The following is a 10,768-nucleotide window of genomic DNA, read 5'->3' as shown; positions in this document are numbered from 1 at the left end:
ATAAAAGCCAAACCAGAATGATTGGATAATGACCAAAAGATACAAATAAATGTTTCACTGAAGAATATATATTCAGCAAATAAGCACATAAAAGGATGCCTTTGTCCCAGCCTTTAGAGGAATGCAATTTAAAAGGCTCAGTGAGGTACCACTACATACCTATTTGAATGGTTCAATCAAAATAGTGACAACACAAGGTTGATCAGAATTCAGGGGAACTTGATTATTCATACATTGCCACTAGGAAAATGAAGTGATAGTTTACTTGGGAAAAGAATAGAAAAATACCTTGTTTTGAGACAGTACTGTGGATTGAGCTCAGTGCCATGGCACTATCCCTGAGCTTTTTTGCTCAAGTCTAGCGCTCTACCACTTGACCCACAGTGCCAATTTCTGTTCATATGTTACTGAGGAATCAAACCCAGGGCTTCATGCATGCTAGGCAAGCTTTCTACTGCTAAGGCACATGCCCAGCCTAACAGTAACATTTAAAACTAAACTGAGTAGCCCAAGAGAACGCTTTGGTTCCCATAAACACCTATACATAAGGTTTCTGAATCATCTTATTTCTGTGATAGTCCCAAAGTACATTTATACCATGGACTATTCAGAAACAATAAAAAAAAGTCTTAATACAATAAAAGTGGGTCTGGAGGGACTTAAATGCTGTGTAAAAAATTCTTAACAAGTGGCATGCTATGTAATTTCATCTATACTTCTTGAAGTGAAAGAGTTTCAGTTGAAATCTGTTGAAATCTGAAGATTGGTGGATTCTGCCACAATGAATTATGCGTCAGTTATGGAAGCTGTTATTAGGAGAACGTGGGGGAAGATCTGTGCGATCTTGTCTGTATTAATTTACTAATGTTCCTGCCTGTGACTCTGTGAAAGTGTCAAAAGATTTAGACAAATAATGTATACTAAAAAAGCTGACCTCAATCACTTTTTTCCCTTGGGCTTTCTGATAAAGATGATCCTTGAGACTCCAGTGATAACTGAAGATGGAAACTGGGAGTCAGTGGAGAATTCTGAGTCTGTGAAGACTAATGAATCTGTTGACCAACGTGCCAATCAAGAAAGTTAATGGAAGCTGTAGTGCCCAGTTGAAAAGACCAGATGTTGGGTCTTCCAGGGACCCTGAGACTTCAGAAGTTCTCCCTTTCCAGGTATTACAGACAGCCACTGACTAGAATCGCTATTTTTTTGTGGGTCATGGGGCTTTGAGCTCTGGGCTTGGGCGCTGTCCCTGTGCTTTTCAACTTAAGGTGAGCACTCTACCACTTGAACCACAGCACCACTTCCGGTTTTCTAATGGTTTATTGGAGATAAGAGTCTCATGAACTTTCCTGCCTGGGCTGGCTTTGAACTGTGATCTTCAGATCTCAGATACTCAGCCTCCTGAGTAGCTAGGAAAACAGGTGTGAGTCTCTGGTGCCCAGCTAGAATCTCTATAAAATATTGGGATTTAAAAATATTGGGGTTAACCTGGTACCCCTGGCTCAGACCTGTAATCCTAGCTCCTGAGGATGCTTAGGTCCAGATGAAATGCAGATTCAATTTCCAACTAAATTTCAGCAAAATGCTACACTAGAGGTATGCCTCAATTGGTAGAGTGCCAGTCATGAGCAAGCAAACCAAACGTGTGAGGCCCTGGTACAAGGAAAAAGAAGTTGGGGTTAAGAGACTTGAGCTCAATGCTAATTTAGGATTGAACTTCTTTACTTATTTTTACAACCATAAATAATAGTTTTTCAGTTCTATAAATGCCATCAGCAGTAATTACCTTTGCTGCATGGTGCCTACATGATGAAAACATGCAAGTGTCTGTCAGTCAAGCAGTGCATTAAGCAAATATTATTTGGTTCCCCATACTTTGGCTAATAATTAGATAACTTACGTATATTATACTATTGCTCTCTAATTTTTCATACTTTGTTTCTTTTTTTTTTTTTTTTTTTTTTTTTGGGTCCGGTCGTGGGGCCTGAACTCTTGGGCCTGGGCGCTGTCCCTCAGCTCTTCAGCTCAAGGCTAGCGGTCTACCACTTGAGCCACAGCGCCACTTCCGGTTTTTTCCTTTTTGCTTATGTGGTGCTGAGGAATCGAACCCAGGGCCTCAGGCATGCAAGGCAAGCGCTCTACCACTGAGCCACCTTCCCAGCCCTTTCATACTTTCTTGTGTCTTCCCTCCCCCGCTCATTTACTGGGACAGTAGGAAACTTTCCAAAGATATATCCCAGGCCAGATGGGGATATTGGGGCACCTGGAACAAGTCCTTGCTCTCCTCAGGCTCAGCTACATTAGCCACTGTGTGTAAGATCATCAGTCATTTCATGACTGTCTGTGTTCGTTTACATTGTTACAAGGGACTTTGTTAATAAATCTCCTTCTACATTTGTTCAAGGGATTTATTGTTTGAAGACAAGTGATCATGAGATAGATGATAGACATCGCATGTAGAATTGTTAGCATTTTCGTATTAGAATGAAGTCTAGGAATTGCTATAAATGTCTGTTCTTTAGTGATGTTGTATCAGAGTTTTTGTATAAAAAATGTTATAGTAAGGAGATATTTCCAAGGATTAATAACCCTAATTGTTAAAAATAAACTGTCTTATAGCTATCATGATTTTAGACACATGGACTTTGATATTACATTTTTGAAATTTAGTTTGTTTAGTTTGTTTAATAAAGAGCAACACATTTTGATTTTTCTCTAGGACAAGATACTTCAAATATCATGGAAAAGGCAGAGACTTCCCTTGGGATCCCTAGTCCCAGTGAGATTTCAGCCGAAGTCAAACATGCTGGAGGTCTGTATATGGAAACATTAAGTCCTAGGATACTTTGGATTCAGTAGCTAGCTTGTGCAATTTTGATACTAAGGACATGGGGACATTCTACAGGTGTGGTGTGTTGTCTTGTGAATCCAGCTGCCAGTTAGAGATCTGTGTCTTGGAACTGCTGATATCCCTCTACTCTGCCTCTGAAGTAATTTCAAGGAATTCTGCGTATTAAAATTATATTGTCATATATGTTGAATATAAGAATTGCTTAGCACTTTGTTTGGCAACCAGGGCTAGGTGAATTTAAATCTGTCAGGACCAAAAAGTATTTTTGTTCATTTAGGGCTATTTTTTTGCCTTTTGTTCTTTGTTTGTTTGATTGTTTTTCTGCCTTTTGTTTTTTGATAACTGGGCATTGAACCCAGGTTGTTGCACTAGCTAGACAAGGTTTTGCCATTGAGCTGAGGTACATTCTAGCCTTTTTTCTATTTTCTTTTTGGCATTTTCTTGATCTACTGAGGGGCATCTGAGTTGGTTCCATATCTTAGCTATGGTAAACAATGCTGCAGTAAACATAGTTGTGCTGATCGCTTTAGGATGGTCTTGTTTGTGATCATTTGGGTATATGTCCAAAAATAGGATTGCTGGGTAATAGGGGAGCTCTATGTTGTCTTTTGAGGAACCTCTATACTACTTTCCAAAGTGGTTGAACAAGTTTACACTCCCACTAACAATGCAGTAAGGTTCTGTACATATCCCCTCCAGCATCTGTTGTTATTAGAGTTCTTCATTCTAGCCATTCTAACTGGGGTGAGGTGGTATCTCAATGTTGTTTTGATTTGCCATTTTTTTATGGCTAGGGTGGTTGAGCATTTCTTGATGTGTCTATTGGCCATTCTTATTTCCTCTTCAGAGAAGTTTCTCTTTAAGTCTTTAACCCACTTATTTATTGGGTAGTTGGTTCTTTGAGGATTTGTTTTTGGAGGATTTGATTTTTTGAGTTCCAGGTATATTTTAGATATGAGACCCTTGTCTGTTGTATGGCTAGTGAAGTACTTCTCCCCATCCATGGGCTTTCTATTGATCTTGCTAACTATGTCCTTTGCCATGCAAGAAGCTCTGCAATTTCATACAATCCCATTTGTCCAATCTTTCTTTGATTTGTTGTGTTTCTGGGTCTCTTTTAAGAAAATTTGGCCTGTGCCAAGGTTTAGTCTTGAAAGTTTGTATTGATCTAAAGGAAACCTGCACTTCTAATCCATATGGAAAAGTTTTGAAGACCAGTTTGTTTTCTTCATCTCTCATAGCCCTTATTGTTTCTCATTTAATACTCTGTGCTCATCTCTATCATTTTTCTCTGGAAGGAGATTTATTCTACCTGTCTTTCTCCATCTTCAGAGTTATATTGCGTCTTGGCATACACCTATCAGATACTAACAGGTTCCACTATCACTACTTGTGAATACCTAAGAGAGAACTGGATTGACCTACTTTCGGGTCCATAGTGCATGGGTCAGTAGAATGGAGAGATAACTTCATCGGACATGGCAAATTACTCCATATATGAGGCACTGTTCTTAATGATGCTTGCATAAGTGAGGCTACTTTGTCTGTGACTAACACACTATGTGTTTAAAAATGAATTTATTTTTCTCCCTGAAGAACTCTACAAATAGAGTATTGCATGTTATTTTGGTGAATGTAGGGGCCTGGTATCTTTACTTTTATTTGTTGGGTTCTTTATGATTTTGTAATTGTTGTCAGATCATGCTGTGAGTGCAGGTATGGTATTCTCAAACAGATAAGCTCAAATTCAGGAGTTACAGAGACAGGAAGTTTCATTTCTCCTCATGCTCCCAGCAGCTAGAATGGTTTAATGTCTAACTCTGATGCTTTGAGATGTTGGAAGATTAAAGTGTTGGCATTTTCAGAAATTTTTGTCAGGAATTGCTTTTAGTGGGCAAGGAAAACAGGAGTTAGAAGTATGTTTGGATAGTAAACAGCAGTGATTTCATAAGACTTGAAGGATATTTGTCATTCAGAGCCATGTTTTAGAAGGGGAATAAAAATCATGGAGAACCCTGGCAAGAGTGGCTAGTATTAATGTCTTAAAAAGTTAGAGAGTTAATGGATCATGAATATGAAAATCTAAGGAAAGGAGATAGGGAGAATACACCTTTTTTATACCTTTGAAGACTAGCAGGGAGAACAGAATTTAGGTTGTGTTTACTTGTGTCTCATGAGTAGAGAACTCCCACTACTCAGTGGAAGTTTTATGGACTTAGATTTTAGTTGAATATTAAGTGTACCAGAATAGAATGGGTGGCTTTTTCATCCTAACGTCTTTCCCATCTAAAATTTCTAAGCATTAATTTCACTGTGAAGGAAAGTATACCGGAGATGGGTTTTTTTTAGAAGTTTGAGATAAAAGATACCAATGAAATCACTTGGTATCTTTTTTGCAATTTTGTCATGTTCCTTTAAGGATGTTGTCTTCTGCGCTGTGTGTGTGTGTGTGTGTGTGTGTGTGTGTGTGTGTGTGTGTGTGTGTGTGTGTGTGTGTGTGTGTGTGTGTGTGTGTGTGTGTGTGTGTGTGTGTGTGTTTGGCCTGTGTGTGTGTGTGTGTGTGTGTGTGTGTGTGTGTGTGTGTGTGTGTGTGTGTGTGTGTGTGTGTGTGTGTGTGTGTGTGTGTGTGTGTGTGTGTGTGTGTGTGTTGGCCTGGGTTCTGTTCTCAAATCTCCTAAGTAGTTAAGAGTACAGATAGGAGCTCCTGGTGCCAAGCAGTGACAGTATTTTTAAAGAAATTAGACATATATATGACTTAGGCTTGTGATTACCTCAGAAAAAGAACAAAAGAGCAGTGAAGCATAGAAGACAGGCAGAATTTTTTTTTCTTTTTTTTTTTGGGTCCGGTCGTGGGGCCTTGAACTCTGGGCCTGGGCGCTGTCCCTGAGCTCTTCAGCTCAAGGCTAGCGCTCTACCACTTGAGCCACAGCTCCACTTCCGGCTTTTTCTTTTTGCTTACGTGGTGCTGAGGAATCGAACCCAGGGCCTTGAGCATGCAAGGCAAGCGCTCTACCACTGAGCCACCTTCCCAGCCCCAACAGGCAGAATTTTAACTAGCTACTCAGAGGCTGAATCAGCTTAGCTAGCTACTCAGGAGGCTGAGATCTGAATACCACTGTTCAAAGCCAGTCCAATCATGAAAATACATGCAATTATCTCCATAAATCCAGAAGTGTAGCAGTAGCTCAAGTGGTAGACCACTATCCTTGGGCACAGAAGCTTAGGGATAGTGCCCAGGCACTATCAAGCCTCGGGAATGATGAATGCATCCATGAGCACATGCACATGTGCGTGTTTGTACAGGCACGAGTGTGCACACACACACACACTCTCTCTCTCTCACACACACACACAAATGAGTATTTCAATACAGAGTTCTTTATTTTTTCTCCTTGCTGTACTTTATTTCCCTGTATTAGTTTACCAATTAACAAAATCAGCTAAGCACCTATTTACATACAACTCATCATGTTTCTCTAAAGTCTGCTCTCTTTTTGGAAACCTGCTTTCATTTCACCCAAAAGTCAATTGTTCAGGAGGTCAATTCATCTCCCTAAACTCTTCAGTGTTAGATGCTTGTTTAAGGTTCTTCCTAGCAATATGACTGTGTGAAATCCTGCATCAAGCAGCATATTTCTTTCACTAGAGGGGAAGCCTCTGTCAAACAATTAATAATAGGTTTTTCTCCTCCTGACAAGCATCTGTAGTTTTATTATCTTTATATAATTTATGATCTGTCTGTGTATGTCAAAGACTGCTGTGAAAATAAAAAGACTCTTCTCAGCACTAAGCATTCATATACCATTCATAGATATGAAGGTGTTTAAATATTACTGAAATTGCCTTGGAGTAAATAATGTTCACCTTGACTATATTGAGAAGAAGAATTGGTTTCTCAGCACTTTAGGTAAGAACTTGAGTGAAAGAAACAAAAGGAAAAATGAGGAACAACTCAACACATACATTCAAATGAAACAAAACAAACCAAGAAAACACAAATTAATTCAATACTCAAGAACCTGCAGGAAATGCAAAATTTTTTGAAAAATCAGCTATGATAAGCTTATGAAACTCCTGACTATGTGGGAGTGTACTGTTGTGAGGATAGTGGTTAAAGCCCCGACTGGACAGAAAGATCTGTACACAATGCCAAGACCTGTTATCCTAAATTCCAGGAAGAATAACATAAAGTGGACTGAGCTCAAGATCATACACAAGTAGGAAGCCAGATTCTATCTGAAAATTAATCAGGATAATTTAGGGCTGGTGGCATGACAAAGTGGTAAGAACACCCATTTAGGAGACACAAGTCACTCAATTCAAACTCTAATATTATGGGTATTAAAGAAAAAAGCTATGATTTTAAATAATTGGAATAATTGTAAGATTTGAGTTTTTAACTGGAGAAAAATCAATGAGATAGAGTGAACCCACCTTGCAATGCTTTCTACTTAGGTGATAATGTTATGTGGTACTCCAGACATAACAGAGTTACCTTGCAAATGAACATGGATGTGCATTTGGGTGATGGAAATATTCTACTTACACAGGTGTAAATTAAATAGATATTCTTTGGCAGATTGTAGTTCTTGAACTAAGAGCCTGGGTGATGTCCCTGAGCTTTTTCTGTCAAGGCTACCACTCAACAAATTTGAGCCGCAGTTCCAATTTTGATTTTCTGGTAGTTGTTTGGAGATAAGAGGCTCATGGACTTTCCTGCCAAGGATGGCTTCAAACCATGATTATCAGGTCTCAGCCTCACGAGTAACCAGGATTTCAGGCATGATCCGTCGATATTTTTAATAATTTAGTAAATTGTACAGTTACAGAATGTATAAATTATCATTATAAACTTCACAATATATGTGTGTATGTATATATCAATGCATACAAATAGAAATATTTAAACATATTTGTGTATCTACAATAAATTTATGAAATCATCCTTGATTATAAAATAAAATGGAAACAAACCATAATCAGGAGGGGCTGGGACGGTGGCTCAGTGTTAGAGGGCTTGCCTTTCATGCTTGAAGCCCTGGGTTCGATTCCTCAGCACCACCTAGGCAAAAAGAAAAAAGCCATAAGTGGTGCTGTGGCTCAAGTGGTTCAGTGCTATCCTTGAGCTGAAGAGCTGAGGGACAGAGTCCAGGCCCAGAGTTCAGGCCCACGACTGGACGAAAACAAAGGGAATTGTCACATGTTACTTGTTTTTGACTGGAATATGAATTGTGAGAATCAGTTTGGGAAAAACCATCTTTAATTTAACAAAATTGATATTGGCTATTAATTCTAATCCATTTATTTATCCATACTGTGCATCCTCAGATATGAGTGTCAAAATCAAACCACACTTTTTTGCCTTTGTATTTTAATCACCTGTTATAATTTAGGGGATAGATGAAGTAATGACATAAAGATTAAAATAATAGTAAGTGAGGTTATGAGTTAGATCTGAAAATGATTGTAAATATTCTAATAGCTAATTAAATTGCATTTTTCTTACTTTTACTCTATTGACACGTCCCTCATTCCCACATTAAGAAAGTACATAGAAGGTTATCACTACATTTTGTGTAAACTTATGACAAAATGTATTGAAAGAATATGGGCACAGTGTTTTTTGCTTATTGAGACCTGTAGGTTGTAGTTGTGTTTTTGAGGAGTTGCAAAAAGTTGTGATGGAGATGGAGGGAGTGATGTGCTTTTCTGGAAAATTGGCTAGAGGATTGCTCCCAGAAAGATAGTCATGAATTCTTCCAAAAAGTTAGATCCCTTTGGAGTTGATTCTGGTGCAGGGTGATATATAAGGATCTAACTTTAGTATTCTACAAGTAGTTAACCAATTTTGCCAGCACCATTTACTGAAGAGGCTGTCTTTCTTCCATTCTATTTTTTTAGCTCCCTTATCAAAGATTAGATGGCTATAGGTCTGTAGGTTCATTTCTGGGTTTTCAATTCTATTCCATTGGTCCTGAGGTCTGTTCCTGTGCCAGTACCAAGCTGTTTTGATTACTATGGCTTTATAATAGAGTTTGAAATTTGGTATTGATATTCCTCCAGCAGTGATCTTTCCATTGAGGAGCGTTTTTGCTATTCGGGGTCTTTTATTGTTCCATATGAATTTTTGGATTGTTTCTTCTATTTCCTTGAAGAATAAGGTTGGAATTTTGATAGGTATCACATTGAATTTGTAGATAGCCTTGGGAAGTATTGCCATTTTCACAATGTTAATCTTTCCAATCCAGGAGCACGGGAGTTTTTTCCATTTTCTAACTTCTGTTCGATTTCCTTTTTCAAGTTTTTAAAGTTTTCATCATAGAGGTCCTTCACTTCTTTGGTTAAGTTAATTCCTAGGTATATTATTTTTTGTGGGGCTATTACAATTGGAGTTGCTTTCTTAATTCAGCCCCCCTTTACTCATTGTTGGCATATAGAAAAGCCATTGATTTGGGGGCGTTAATTTTGTACCCTGCTACTTTGCCAAACTTTTGAATCAGCTTGAGTAATATGGGAGTGGAGTCTATGGGATTCTTTAGATACAAGATCATGTCATCTGCAAAGAGGGAGAGTTTTATTTCTTCTTTCCCTATTTGGATCCCCTTTATGTCTGCATCTTGTCTTATTGCTGTAGCTATGCATTCTAACACTAAATTGAAGAGAAGCAGAGAGAGGGGACATCCTTGTCTTGTTCCTGAGTTAGAAGGAAATGGCTTTAGTTTTTCACCATTAAGTATAATGGTGGTTGTAGGTTTGTCATATACAGCCTTTATTGTATTGAGGAATGTTCCATGTATTCCTAATTTTTCCAAAACCTTCATAATAAAGGGGTGTTGTATCTTGTCGAATGCTTTTTCTGCATCTCTTGAGATAACCATGTGGTTCTTATCCTTGCTCCTGTTGATGTGATGAATAATATTAATTGATTTGTGTATATTGAACCAGCTTTGCATCCCTGAAATGAAATGAATCCTGTTTGATCATGGTGTATGATTTTTTGGATGAATTGCTGAAGCCGATTGGCCAAAATTTTGTTGAGAAGTTTTCATCAATGTTCATCAAAGAAACGGGTCTATAGTTCTCTTTTTTGATGAGTCCCTGCCTTGTTTTGGGATGAGGGTGATGATGGCTTCATAGAATGTGTTCGGTAGTGAACTTTCTCTTTCAATTCCACTGAAATGTTGGAGGAGTATTGGTGTGAGCTCTCGGAGTAAAAGCAGACACTCTGAAAACATTACAGGATGGAATAGGAGAAACCCTAGGTCTCCTTTGCACAGGCCAAGTTTTCTTGATAGAGACCCGGAAACACAACAAACTAAGAAAGGTTGGACAAATGGGATTTCAGGAAGTTGCAGAGCTTCTGCATGGCAAAGGACATAGCTAGCAAGATCAATAGAAAGCCCACAGATTGGGAGAAGATCTTCACTAGCCATACAACGGAAAAGGGTTTCATATCTAAAATATGCTTGCAACTCAAAAAATTACATCCCCCAACAACAAATCCTCAAAGAAACAACTGCCCAATAAATAACTGGGCAAATGACTTAAAGAGAAACTTCTCTGAAGAAGAAAGAAGGATGGCCAATAGACACAGGAAGAAATGCTCAACCTCCCTAGCCATAAAAGAAATGCAAATCAAAACAACATTGAGGTACCACCTCACTCCAGTTAGAATGGCAAAAATCAAGAACTCTAATAACAACAGATGCTAGAGGGGATGTGGACAGAAGGGAACCTTACTGCATTGTTGGTGGGAGTGTAAACTTGTTCAACCACTTTGGAAAGTAGTATGGAGGTTCCTCAAAAGACTCCACATAGAGCTCCCCTATGACCCAGCAATCCCACTTTTGGGCATTTACCCAAATGTTTACGAACAAGACCACACTAAAGCCAACAGCACAACTATGTTTATTGCAGCAT

The sequence above is a fragment of the Dipodomys merriami genome, unplaced genomic scaffold, assembly GCF_024711535.1.
Source record: "Dipodomys merriami isolate MVZ:Mamm:240054 unplaced genomic scaffold, mDipMer1.0.p SCAF_1237, whole genome shotgun sequence".
Classification (NCBI taxonomy): Eukaryota; Metazoa; Chordata; class Mammalia; order Rodentia; family Heteromyidae; genus Dipodomys; species Dipodomys merriami.
This window is presented reverse-complemented; position numbering follows the sequence as displayed.